The sequence below is a fragment of the Heteronotia binoei genome, chromosome 11 (genome assembly GCF_032191835.1).
Source record: "Heteronotia binoei isolate CCM8104 ecotype False Entrance Well chromosome 11, APGP_CSIRO_Hbin_v1, whole genome shotgun sequence".
Lineage (NCBI taxonomy): Eukaryota > Metazoa > Chordata > Lepidosauria > Squamata > Gekkonidae > Heteronotia > Heteronotia binoei.
Window position 1 is genome coordinate 63,047,449 of NC_083233.1, and position 13,000 is coordinate 63,060,448.

Genomic DNA, 13,000 nt, shown 5'->3' on the forward strand with positions numbered 1-13,000 from the left:
AAGCTCTGCTCACAACCTTAGTTTGATCCCGGCAGAAGCCAGGTTCAGGTAGCCGGCTTAAGGTTAACTCAGCCTTCCATCCTTCCAAGGTTGGAAAAATGAGTACCCAGCTTGCTGGGGGTAAAGTATAGGTGACTGGGAAAGGCAATGGCAAACCACCCCGTAAAAAGTCTGCCAAGAAAACATCCTGATATGACGTCACCCCATGGGGCAGTAACGACTCAGTACTTGCACAGGGGACTACCTTTATGTATAGTTATGTACAGTTACCACAAACAACACATTTTTAAACAAGGCCTTCACAGCCATTTTATGAGAGAAATGGGTTTCTCTGCCTCCTAAAACAATGAACAACAAACTTGGAAGCTGCTTAACTGCTCCAGTGGCAAAGAAGTAACCAAAGGGCAGGATGCCCAGTTTCCTTCTCCCCTGCCCCTCAAACAGGGAGAAGAAGATATTGGATTTATATCCCACCCTCCACTCTGAATCTCAGAGTCTAAGAGCTGCTCACAATCTCCTTTATCTTCTCCCCCCACAACAGACACCCTGTGAGGTGGTTGGGGCTGAAAGGACTCTCACAGTAGCTGCCCTTTCAAGGAGAACCTCTGCCAGAGCTATGGCTGACCTAAGGCCATGCCAGCAGGTGCAAGTGGAGAAGTGGGGAATCAAACCTGGTTCTCCCAGATAAGAGTCTGCACACTTAACCATTGCACCAAACTGGCTCTTGGGGTGTCTCTTGGGGGTGTCTCTTGGTCTAGAGAGGGCTGGGAAATACCATTGAGAGAAGCCCCCCCTCTTTCTAGGAGCCCATTCCACAGAGCACCATGCCAGGCAAGCCACTGAGTGGGGGAAACAGTACAAGATGGCATCCTAAAGATCATAGTTGGTACATGGGAACATATGTTTGAAAATGCACAGACAATTCACTTTCAAGACGGGGGGGAAGTGAAGCCTGTGGAAGGTAGTGTTTGGGGAGAGGAGGGACTTCAATGGGGTATAATGTCAAAGAGTCCGCCTTCCAAAGCATTTTCTCCAGGTGAATTAATCTCTTGTTGCCTGAAGATCAGTGCTAATAGCAGGAGATAAAGGTAAAAGTAGTCCCCTGTGCAAGCACCAGTCGTTTTTGACTCTGGGGTGACGTTGCTTTCACGTTTTCAATATATCCAGTGGCTATCTGGAGGTTGGAAAAACGGAGAGAGGTCACTTCTGGGCAATATAAAAAAACCCAAAAGGTTATAGTGACCAAATAACTATGTTGTAATAACAATAACCATATACAGCAATTATCAAAATGCTTGTAAGACGTACAGGAAGTCAACTTGACCAGTCCTGCTTCGATTACTCTTCTAGCATGGGGTGCTCCGTAATCAACTTGTTGGGAAAAGACGTGAAAGTTCAGTGTCAACTACACAAAAGTCTAACTTCCATTCCAGAAACTGCAGGAAAAATTCCAACATTACAAAAGGGACTGAAAAGTCTCCAAGTAGATTTTAACTGGCACTACACTCAAAAAAGCAGCTTAAGGCCACTATCTGGAGGTTGGCAACCCTATCTGGAGGGCTCAAGAATTCCTACCCCCCTCCCACCGTCACCGTATCTGTCCAGTACCTATTTGGGACTGGATCAAGCAGCGGAAGATGGCTCTTTGACTCCTAGTAAGATCTTAACGGATGAAATTAGCATTGCGAAGAGCATTGCAAAGGAATGTTCATCTGCTTCAGGGGAAATGACCCATGGCCTGGCTCTCTTTTATGGCAAAAACCATCTACAGCAAGAACTAGACAAATCCCAGTTTGGGGGCGATTTGGTCCATTTCTCTCTTCCCCTGCAGACTTCTGACTCTGCCATCAGGGTCTTCCTAGGTGGCCCCTGTCTCCAGGCAGAATTTTGAGCTGAAGCCAAGGGATGTAAGTGAGGAGTCCCACTCCCCTTATTGAACTCTCTTCCTTTAGTGACGATGTACCACAGGATCCAAGCCCCTGTTTTTTCCTTCTCCGGGAAGGACGTGCTCTGTGATCCATGAGTTCCATAGCCAATTGATAAAGGCTAAAGCACAGCTCTGGGCTTCAATCCACTGACAGATGCTCTTGCTTCATGTGAGTCTGCCCTCAGTCACCCCAGAGTCTTTGAAAGGACTTCTTTATCTGAGCTTCCTCAAGACCAGGCTGTCCATTTGTCATTATGTGGTTTCCTCATTGTTCCTCTGTGCTTTCTTAAAATCAGATCAAAGCAGGCTTGAGGGGGAAGGAAACATGGAGAAATGAATCAGAAACAACTGAAAGGCAATAAGCAGACAACAATATGGCAAGGAAACTTTGGGGGGGAAATTGGTGCACTTTGGAACCCAAGCCCTAGAAAACCTTCCTGTGAAAGACCCCCTGCCCAGAAGCAACCGGTGCTTGCAGAAGGATGCTTCCTTTGGGGGGAACTGGGTCCTAGTGGATGACTGAACCCTACAAGAGAGAAAAATAGGCAGCCAAAGCATGGGTTGCCTGCACCAAGGGGAAGACAAGCCCGTCTCTTTCCCATAAATGACACTTTGCATTTGGCAAGGTCAGGCTGTACTGTTGACAGGTTTCCCCAAGGACAAATGTAGCCTGTTCGTTATCAGGAAACCATAAAGCTGGATGACTCAATTTTGATGGTTCATGAGCAGCACAAAGATTTGTTGCTTGTATTTTTCTCTTTTTCATGACAAACCCAGCGTGTGTGTGTTTGTTGCACACACAAGACTTGGAGGCCAAGCACCATGAAGAAAGATTTTAGTCTGAAATTTACCAATAAGGTCACAGAGGGGATATAATAATAATAATTAATAATAATAATCTTTTATTTATATCCCGCCCTCCCTGCTGAGGCAGGCTCAGGGCGGCTCACAAGACATGGAATGTGCCATGATTATGATAAATACATTATACAATAAAATACATTAAATAAATTAATTAAAACCACAACAGTTAAAGGTGCTATAGTACAACACAGTATATATCAGATGGCTAGGTGTCACTTCAGGATTCCATCATGTAGGCCATTTGAAAAAGGACAGTTTTACAGGCCCTGCAGAACTGATTATAGTCCCGCACGGCTCGAGCCTCCACTGGTAGTTGATTCCACCAATGGGGAGCCATTATTGAGAAGGCCTGCTCTTGTGTTGTTTTCAGTGTGGCCTCCCTTGGTCCAGGGATTTTTAGGAGATTTTGGGAGCTAGATCTCAGTGCTCTCTGGGGGATATATGGAGAGAGGCGGTCCCTAAGGTAGGCAGGTCCTCGGCCATATAGGGCTTTAAAGGTAATAACCAGCACCTTGTAAAAGTTCATCATCCGAGTAGCTCCATTTGAAAAAACAGACACCAAGAGGAAAATATGGGTCTTCCAAACTGTGTATCATAACAACATCAGAGAAGAGAAGCCATGTTGGATCAGGCCAATGCCCCATCCAGCGTCACACAGCAGCCAAAAAAAAGGTGCCATCAGGAGGTCCATCAGTGGGGCCAGGACACTAGAAGCCCCCCCACTGTTGCCCCCCCAAGCACCAAGAATACAGAGCATCACTGCCCCAAACAGAGAGTTCCATCAATACCTTGTGGCTAATAGCCTCTGCTCCATATGTTTATCCAATCCCCTCTTGAAGCTGTCTATGCTTGTAGCCTTCGCCACCTCCTGTGGAAGTGAATTCCATGTGTTAATCACCCTTTGGGTGAAGAAATGCCAGTGTCAATCAACAGAATGTAGAATACCTTCCTGCTTGGTGCTGTCATGGGGAGATGCCCTATGAGTCCTCCCCTCAGAAAACTGGGTAATGAAAGGGGGAGGGGTCTGATCCAGATCTGTGTGCTGTTTGTGTCTGAGTCTAAATGTGGGGTGTTCAGAGCACCAGCTAAGCAATCAAGCAAGATTGAATTCAACTGAAGATGGATATTAGATATTCTGGGTTTTGTTCATCTACCATCTGAGATGTGAGTGTGGGGAGGGGAGGCGGGGGGGGGGACAGGCCCATAAAAATAAAAAGGGCCTGATTCTGCCTTGGACAGGATCACAGAGTAAGGGAGGGGCCATGGCTCAGTGGCAGAGCACCTGCTTGGCATGCAGAAGGTCCTGGGTTCTATCCCTAGCATCTCCAGTTTGAAAGAAAAGGATCTTGTAGGAGGTGATGTGAAAGGCCTCAGACAGAGATGCTAGAGTAGGGGTGTCAAGCATGTGGTCCAGGGGCCAAATCAGGCCCCCAGAGGGCTCCTATCAGGCCCCCGAGCAACTGGCTCTTGTCTGCTTCCTTCTCCCTCTCTCTTGCTTCCCTCTGCATCTCAGCTTGCTTTGCCAGGCTTGCTCAATCATACAGGAGCTACAGAGCAAAACCTCTGTTTTCTCCATTGGCTGAGGCTCCCCCCCTCCTGGTCCCCTGGGGAGGGAGGGGAAAAGCCAGAGCTTCCTAGTTCCCTGGATCTCATGGGAAAAATACAAAGAAAGCACCTTTAAGACCAACAAGTGCTAATATTTCAAGCATGTTTTAAGTTTTTAAAAAATCTTTAGTTGTGTTTGTGTCCTTTAAAAAGTTTATATTTCTGCTACCTAATCTTAAATAGGTACACACATGGCCCAGCCCCACGCAGCCCGACAAGGTCTCATTTAAGTCAGATCCAACTCTCCTAACAAATGAGTTTGACATCCCTGCCCTAGAGAGCTGCTGCCAGTCTGAGTAGACCAGGGGTGTCGAACTCATTCATTAGGAGTGCTGGATCTGACATAAATGAGACCTTGCTGGGCCAGGCCCTGTGTGTCATAAAATGTAATGCCAGGTAGTGGAAATATAAACTTTATAAAGGATACAAACACAAAGATTTTTTTTAAGAAACCCCAAAATTAAACATGCTTAAGGTATGAGCACTCTTGCAATATTGTGGTCAGTATCAAAGCAAGCTCCCCCCCACACTTCCTCCCCAAGAGAGGAGCCTCAGCCAATGGGGAACATAGAGGCTCTGCTCTGTAGCTTCTGTGCAATTGAGAAACCCTGGCAAAGCAAGCTGTGACAGAAGCAAAAGAGAGGGAGAAGGAAGCAGACTTGCTTGTGGGCCTGATAGAAGCCCTACGGGGGCCTGATTTGGCCCATGGGCCATGTGTTTGATACCACTGGAGTAGACAATATTGACTCTGCTGGACCAAGGGTCTGATTCAGTATAAGGCAAATTCATTTGATCTTGTGGCGCAGAGTGGTAAAGCTGCAGTAGTGCAGTCGGAGCCCTCTGCTCACGAGCTGAGTTCGATTCCAGTGGAAGCTGGTTCAGGTAGCTAGCTCCAGGTTGACTCAGTCTCCCATCCTTCCGAGGTCGGCAAAATGAGTACCCAGCTTGCTAGGGGGAAAGTGTAGATGACTGGTGAAGGCAATGTCAAACCACCCCGTAAAAAGTCTGCCTTGAAAACATTGTGAAAGCAACATCACCTCAGAGTCAAAAACAACTGGTGCTTGCACAGGGTAGCTTTACTGTGAGTGGAAGCAGATCTCAGATCTTGAACACGGGTCCCCCCCCCCCCCACTCCTCTCTGCTACATCAGCTTTTTAACGGGGAAGTTGAGGGGCTGAACTAGGGTTGCCAAGTCTAACTCTGATAATATCTGGGGATTTTTTGGGGGGGGGGGGAGGAGACTTTGGGGGTGGAGCCAGGAGACTTTCCCTAAAATAAATAAAAATACAGCAGTGCAGTTCCCCTGAATACGGCCTTTTTGCATTTTTTTATAAAAATTAAACTTTAAAAAACGATGTACTACAAGTGCAGTCAAATATTCACAAAATCTTAACCCTTTCTCCCCACTCCCTCCAGACAAAAACCTATAACAACACATCTGTATGATTATCCAAGGATCAGATTCAGGCAGGCAAGAGGTAGATACAAGATTCAAGAGGTAGATACAAGACCCAAGCAATTGCAAGTCATCTCTCTCTGTCTCTGTCTCTCTGTCTCTCTCTCTCTCTCACACACACACATACAGAGAGGGAGAGACACAGAGAGAGAGAGGGGGGGGGTAAGCAAAAATAAAAGTTTGCAATTCCACACTGATATGGTCTCACTAGGGCAATTTATTTACAAGCTGCTGTGCTTCCAAGTTCTTCACAATAACCCAGGGAAACCAAAGGTTCAAGTTTTCCCTTTACTATGCAAATAACCTCTGAAAGGATTGTACAACAAATGGAGGGTTTGGGCTGCTTTCACAGCTACTGGGAGCAGCCATGTTGTTCTACCTGCTCACCCTGCCCCCATTCAGTCTGGGTCCTACATATTTAAAGACACAAACACACCATCCAAAAAGGAAATGTTTCCAGGCTTTTCCTAGCATTCAGAAGTGGAAAGGCACATGGTGGCTGCGGGAGCAGGGCTTCACCTGCTGGCCAGCTGACTGGGAGCGGGAAGGAGCCTGGGAAAGCGGGAGAACCCCTGCTGGAACCTGGGGATTGCCAAGCCTAGGCTGAACCCAGACTCCTGTATGTGTAAAGCATGGGCTTAGTACTAAACCACGGCCCTCCATCTCCACAGGGCACAACCAGGGCCTGGCTCCATCTGTATAGGCTTCCACGGTCTGCGAAGCCATCTCTAGCCTCTGTGATCAATCCTAACTTTTGCCAAAGTTGTGAAAGCACAAATCCTACACCCATCTGGCTTCTTCACAATAACCCAGGGAAACCAAAGATTAAAGTTTTCCCTTTACTATGCAAACGGCCTCTGAAAAGATTGTACAACAAACGGAGGGTCTGGACTGCTTTCACAGCTACTGGGAGCAGCCATGTCATTCTGCTTGTCATTCTGCAGCCATGTCATTCTGCCCCCATTCAGTCTGGGTCCTACATCCAGTCGCATGCGGGGGGGGGGGGCATTCTGATGCATGATGCTCGAAGAACCGCCCCCTCCTTTGACTGTCCCCTGTCCATCTGAGCCCGCGAGTTGAAAGGACAGGCCCTGATTAGACGGGTTTAGCATTCTAGACGCTGGCTGTGCTGGTGCCGGGTGCCTGCAAGAAGCCTGGGTCTCCCCACTCCGATCGGCCTTCTCACTTGGGCTTTCTATTTCCAGCCCTGCCGCCAGCATCATCCTTCTTGGGCTGCCTCTGCCCCAGTCTTCCCCCCACCCAAGAAACAGATGCTTCCTTCAGAGGCTATTTCCAGAGGTGAAGTCATCGCGGCATCTTGGCGGAGAGGCTGAGAGATGGGTTTGATTCAATCCACATGTGGAGCTGGGCTATCAGCGAGGAGGCTTGTTATGACCCAGAGAACTGAGGCTGTGTGTCAGCAGCTGAGGCCAGACAAAAAGGAGAAGAAAGCGAGTCTTTGCATGAGACCCCAGGCCCGGGGAGAGGGGCGGGGGAGGGAGCTTGCCCCTTGAGCAGAATCAGGAGAGAGGCCTGAGTACTGAGTACTCAGGTGGGGGCAGGGGATCCCCCATTTGGAGGCCCTCCCCCCACCTCAGGGTCATTAGGAAGGGGGGGGGGAGAGAATGTCTGCTGGGCACTTAGTTATTCCTTATGGAGAACGATTCGCATAGGGAATAATGGAGAATTGATCTGCAGGTGTCTGGGGCTGTTTTTTGAGGTAAAGGCACTAAATTTTCAGCATAGCATTCAGTGCCTCTCCCCAAAGTACCCTCCACATTTCAAAATAATTGGACCAGGGGGTCCGGTTCTATGAGTCCCAAAACGATATGTAATGTCGATTTTAATTCTGAATGTATAATTTTATTGAATGGATTATTTTATAGCTGGTATATTTTACTGTTTTACTATTGTGGATTTCTTTGTTGTGAGCCGCCTTGAGCCTGCTCTGGCGGGGACGGCGGGATATAAATAAAATAAAATAAAATAAATAAAAGAAGGTGCCCCTATCCTTCATTATTTCCAATTGAGGGAAGGCATTTAAATGGTGTGCAGTCCCTGTAAATATGATGGCCAGAACTCCCTTTGGAGTTCAATTATGCTTATCACAACCTTGTTCCTGACTCCACCCCCAATCTCTCCTGATTCCACCCCCAAAGTTTCCTGGCTCCAGCCCCAAAGTCCCCAGATATTTCTTGATTTGGACTTGGCAACCTTAGCATTGAGATCCACACAAGCCTACCATGCACAGACTACTACTACTACTACTACTACTACTACTACTACTACTACTACTACTACTACTACTACTACTACTTATTATTATTATTATTATTATTATTATTATTATTATTATTATTATTAAATTTTATTTGTATCCCACCCTCCCCGCCTGGGCAGGCTCAGGGCGGCTAACAACATTCAAGAAGACATAATATAAATACAATAATTAAAACACATTAAAATTATAAAACAGCATTAAAATTATACATAGTTAATAATATACATAGTTAATACATTTTAAGAACGAATCCAACGTATATAATCTATAACATATATAATCTATAACTTAACAGCAGCAGAGGTGTTCCGGGCGCTATTACATATTTAAATGGTGGCAAGAATCATTAAAGAATCACTTTATGTGGCTGTGTAGCACAGGAAGAAGAAGAAGAGTTGGGTTTTATACCTCGCTTTTCACTACCCAAAGGAATCTCAAAGCAGCTTACAATCACCTTCCCTTCCTCCCCCCCCCCACAGGCACCTTGTGATGTAAAGGGGGATGAAAGAGCTCTGAGAGAAATGGGGCTGACCCAAGGTCACCAAGCTCACTCACTGCATGTGCTGGAGTGGGGAGTCAAACCCGGTTCTCCAGATTGGAGTCCACTGCTTTCAACTACTACACAATACCAGCAGGGCCCAGCTGAGCAAAAACTACTAGCAAGTAACAAAAAGGTGTTCTTAGATCTAGGTGGGCAGCCGTGTTGGTCGGAAGCAGTAGAACAGATTTTGAGTCCAGTGGCACCTTTAAGACTAACGCAAGTTTATTCAAGGTATGAGCCTTCATTGCTTGTTACTGCAGGAAGCAGCTGTTTTGGAGAAACAAGCAGGGGAAACGGTCATCCCCTCCCTCTCTCAGTTGCTCTGTGTGCCTTGAGTAGGTTTCTCCTACTCTAATAAAGACTTTTTCTGACACTCTTTCACCTCTTTATATATCACCACATTAAAAAAAAATCTCATAAATAAAAGCCACAGCATCATAGCTTTAATTAAGACACTCCAAAATGACACAGAGCAGTGTGCAGACACTGGAGTTCTGCGGTGCAGAGTCTCTGCTTTGCATGCAGATGGTTCCAGATTTGATTGTGGGCATCTTCAGCTGTAAGGAGCAAGTGGTTGGTGGTGGGAAGCCCTTTCCTGAGACTCTGGTCTCAGTAGACAGCAGTGAACCTGATGGACCAATAGTCTGGCTTCGTATCAGACAGCTTCCTGTGTGACTCCTTCATCTGGCTGGATGTTAAAAAGAATCCCCCCAGGGAAGGGAATTCATCTTTCTAGCCATGGCATGAAGGCTCCTTTTCCTGTAGGCCAAGGGTGTCAAACTCATTTGTTATGAGGGCTGGATCTGACATAAATGAGATCTTGTCGGGCCAGGCCATGTGTGTCATAAAATGTAATGCCAGGTAGCAGAGATATAAACTTTATAAAGGACACAAACACAATTAGAGATTACTCTAAAATAAAATAAAACATACTTAAAACATTAGCACTTGTTGGTCTTAATGGTGCCTTCTTTGTACCTTTCCCATGGGATTCAGGAAACTGGGCAAAGGAAGCTCTGTCTCTTTCCTTCCTTCCCCAGGGGACCAGGAGAGGGGAGGAGCCTCAGCCAAAAGAAGGAAGAGAGGCTTGGCTCAGTAGGTCTGCTGTGCAAACTGAACAAGCCTGGCAAAGCAAGCTGTGATGCAGAAGGAAGCAAGACAGGGGAGAAGGAAGCAGACAAGAGCCAGTTGCTCGGGGGGGGGGGCTGACAGGAGCCCTCTGTCCATTTTTTTTAATGCTGCCTTTTCTCCAAGCAGTGTCAGAGAGCTTAGATGATCCCTGCTCTTTGACCTTCAGTGAAACAGGTTGGCCCGACCTGGATGGCCCAGGCTAGCCTGATCTTGTTAGATCTCAGAAGCTAAGCAGGGTCAGCTCTGGTTAATACTTGGACAGTCCAAAGTTGCTGTGTAGAGGCAGGGAACTGCAAACTACCTCTGAAAAATCTCTTGCCTTGAAAACCTTTAAGAGAGCTAGTTTGGTGTAGTGGTTAAGTGTGCGTACTCTTATCTGGGGGAACCGGGTTTGATTCCCCACTCCTCCACTTGCACCTGCTGGAATCTGCTTAGCTCTCGCAGAGTTGTCCTTGAATAGACAGCTTCTGGGAGAGCTCTCTCAGCCCCACCTACCCCACAGGGTGTCTGTTGTGAGGGAAGAAGATTAAGGAGATTGTGACCATTCTGAGACTCTGATTCAGAGAAAAGGACAGTGTATAAATCTAGCGTCTTCTTCTTCTAAATGCTTTGCCTCTTTTGCCTTGAGAACCCTACAGGGTGGCCAAAAGTCAGCTACAGCTTGAGGACACTTCCCACCACCAAAGCAGGTTGGGTTGCGAAAAAAGCAGAGGCTCAAGGTCCTCCCTGTAGGCTTCAAGGTGAGCGAGGACTATTGAAGCAGGGGGGAAGGGCATTCTGGTCTGGCCTCTGTTGGAATAGCAGAACCAAGTGAGGAAGACAGAGGAACTGCTAAATAAAATAAAGTGTTTGTGTATGTCTCCTACATAACTATATACAGGAGAAAAATGATCAAAACAGAAGGAAGGAATTTTAGGGTTGCCAATCCCCAGTTGTGGGCAGGGGATCCCTCGATTTGGAGGTCCTCCCCCACTTCAGGGTTATCAGAAAGTGGGGGGAGGGGAGGGAAGTGTCTGCTGGGCACTCCATTATTACCTATGGAGACCGATCTCCATAAGGTATAATGGAGAATTGATCTGTGGGTATCTGGGGCTCGGAGGGGAGGCTGTTTTTTGAGATAGAGGCACCAAATTTTCACCATAGCATCCGGCGTTGGACCTGGCAACCCTAAATCATTAAGTGACAGGAACCAGTGAAGTCAGATCTTAACAAGTCAGGAGAGAAGAAACCAGGGAGTCCAAATAGAAGAGCCTTCCAGAACAACGGATGGCTCTGAAGGAACCTTAACATACTCGACTGCAGAAAGAATGAGACTTACAATGCAATCCTAAACACAGTTACATCCTTCTAAGTCCACTGAAGTCACTGGGCACACAAGGATGGAACTCTGTTTAGGGCTGCACTGTAAATATGTCAGCAGGATTGGTGCTTGTGGCTAAAAAAGAAAAGTGGCCAGCCCAGCTTCAAGAGGCAACCGAAAAAAGAATGCCAGAAATAACTCCCAAGATAGCCATGTTGCTTTGCTGGAGTTGAATTGCAGAATCATATCAAGAAATGAAACGGAAGACAGAGAAGCTTTGGGAAGAACAATTTAATCTCCTTTTCTGTATATTGAGTTTTCAATTTATGACCAGACAATCATCCCTCAGGCAGCTTGACCCATTTTTATGAAGAAGAAGCTAGTGTGTTGTTTGCCCATGAGATCTTAAGATTCTCTCAAGCAAAGAACGTTTAAGCTGAAGTAGGAGAGACTTGAAGGGATCAAACCCAGGCAAAGCATCTTCTTAAAAACCAGTGGCTTTTCCATTTGCCAGTGGGAAACCAGAGGTCTGTTCATAGGTGACTTGCTTGACCCATCATGACTCACAGTTTGAGATACAACTTAAGTGAATCTTGGGTTAGTCACAACTTTCTCAGAAATGTTCTCTCAAAGCTCTCTCAGCCCCACCTACCTCACAGGGTGTGTGTTGTGGGGAGGGGAAGGGAAAGGAGATTGTAAACTGCTTTGAGACTCAGAGTGAAGGGTGGGATATAAATCCAGTCTCTTCTTTTCTCTCTCCTTCTTTTAATGATAAAGTCTCATGCTGCCTTAGTATGGGTTTGATTCCACAGACCTGTTCTACAGACCTTTCTTCCACTACAAGAAGTGCTAGGAAGGCCTGTTATATATTATTGGGGAAGGCTTCTTGGCTCTGGAAGAAAGGAGCCTTTGCTGGTGAAACGAACCCACGAGAGCCAACCCCAGATCTTTTGTTGCCGACTATCAAGATTTATGTATTTATTGTTGTTGTTGTTGTTGTTGTTGTTATTATTATTATTATTATTATTATTATTATTATTATTATTATTATTATTATTATTATTATTATTATTATTATTATTATTATTATTATTATTATTATTACCTTAAATTCCTATCCCACCCTCTCTGCAAGCGGACTCAGGGCGGCTAACAATCAGTTCAAGAACTCCAAACAATAAATACAATTAAAACATATTAAAACGCTTTATGGTGCTGTTAAGCAACAGCCTAGGCAGGATCGTCCTTTACTAACAGTGAACCTATAGTGATCACAATTTCTCAGTAGTGTAGGTGGTTGTCCTCTTCCGGTTTAGGTACCAAAGGCCTGTCAAAATAACTTGGTTTTGCAGGCCCTGTGGAATTGAGAGAGGTCCCATAGGGTCCTTAAGGCCTCCGGGAGTGCATTCCACATTTCAGGTGCTGCCACTGTCTATGTAGAGCACAGCCTGGAGCAGAGGCCCATCAGTGGCTATTAGCCACAAGGTATAGACAGAACACTCTGTCTAGGGCAGTGATGCTCTGTATTCTTGGTGCTTGGGGGCAACGGGCGAGGGCTTTTGGAGCTCTGGCCCCACTGGCAGTCCTCCTGATGGCACCTGGCATTCGGACTGGATGAGCCTCTGGCCTGATCCAACATAGCTTCTCTTATGTTCTTGAGATTCAGTTTGGTGTAGTGGTTAACAGCAACAGACTCTAATCTGGAGAACCGGTTGATTCCCCCTCTCCTCCACATGAAGCCAGGTAGGTGACCTTGGGTCAGTCACAGTTCTCTCAGAACTTTCTCAGCTCCACCTACCTCACGGGGTGTTGTGGGAAGAGGAAGGGAAGGAAATTGTAAGCTGCTCTAAGACTCCAAGTGAAGAGTGAGGTATGAATCCAATCTCTTCCTCCTC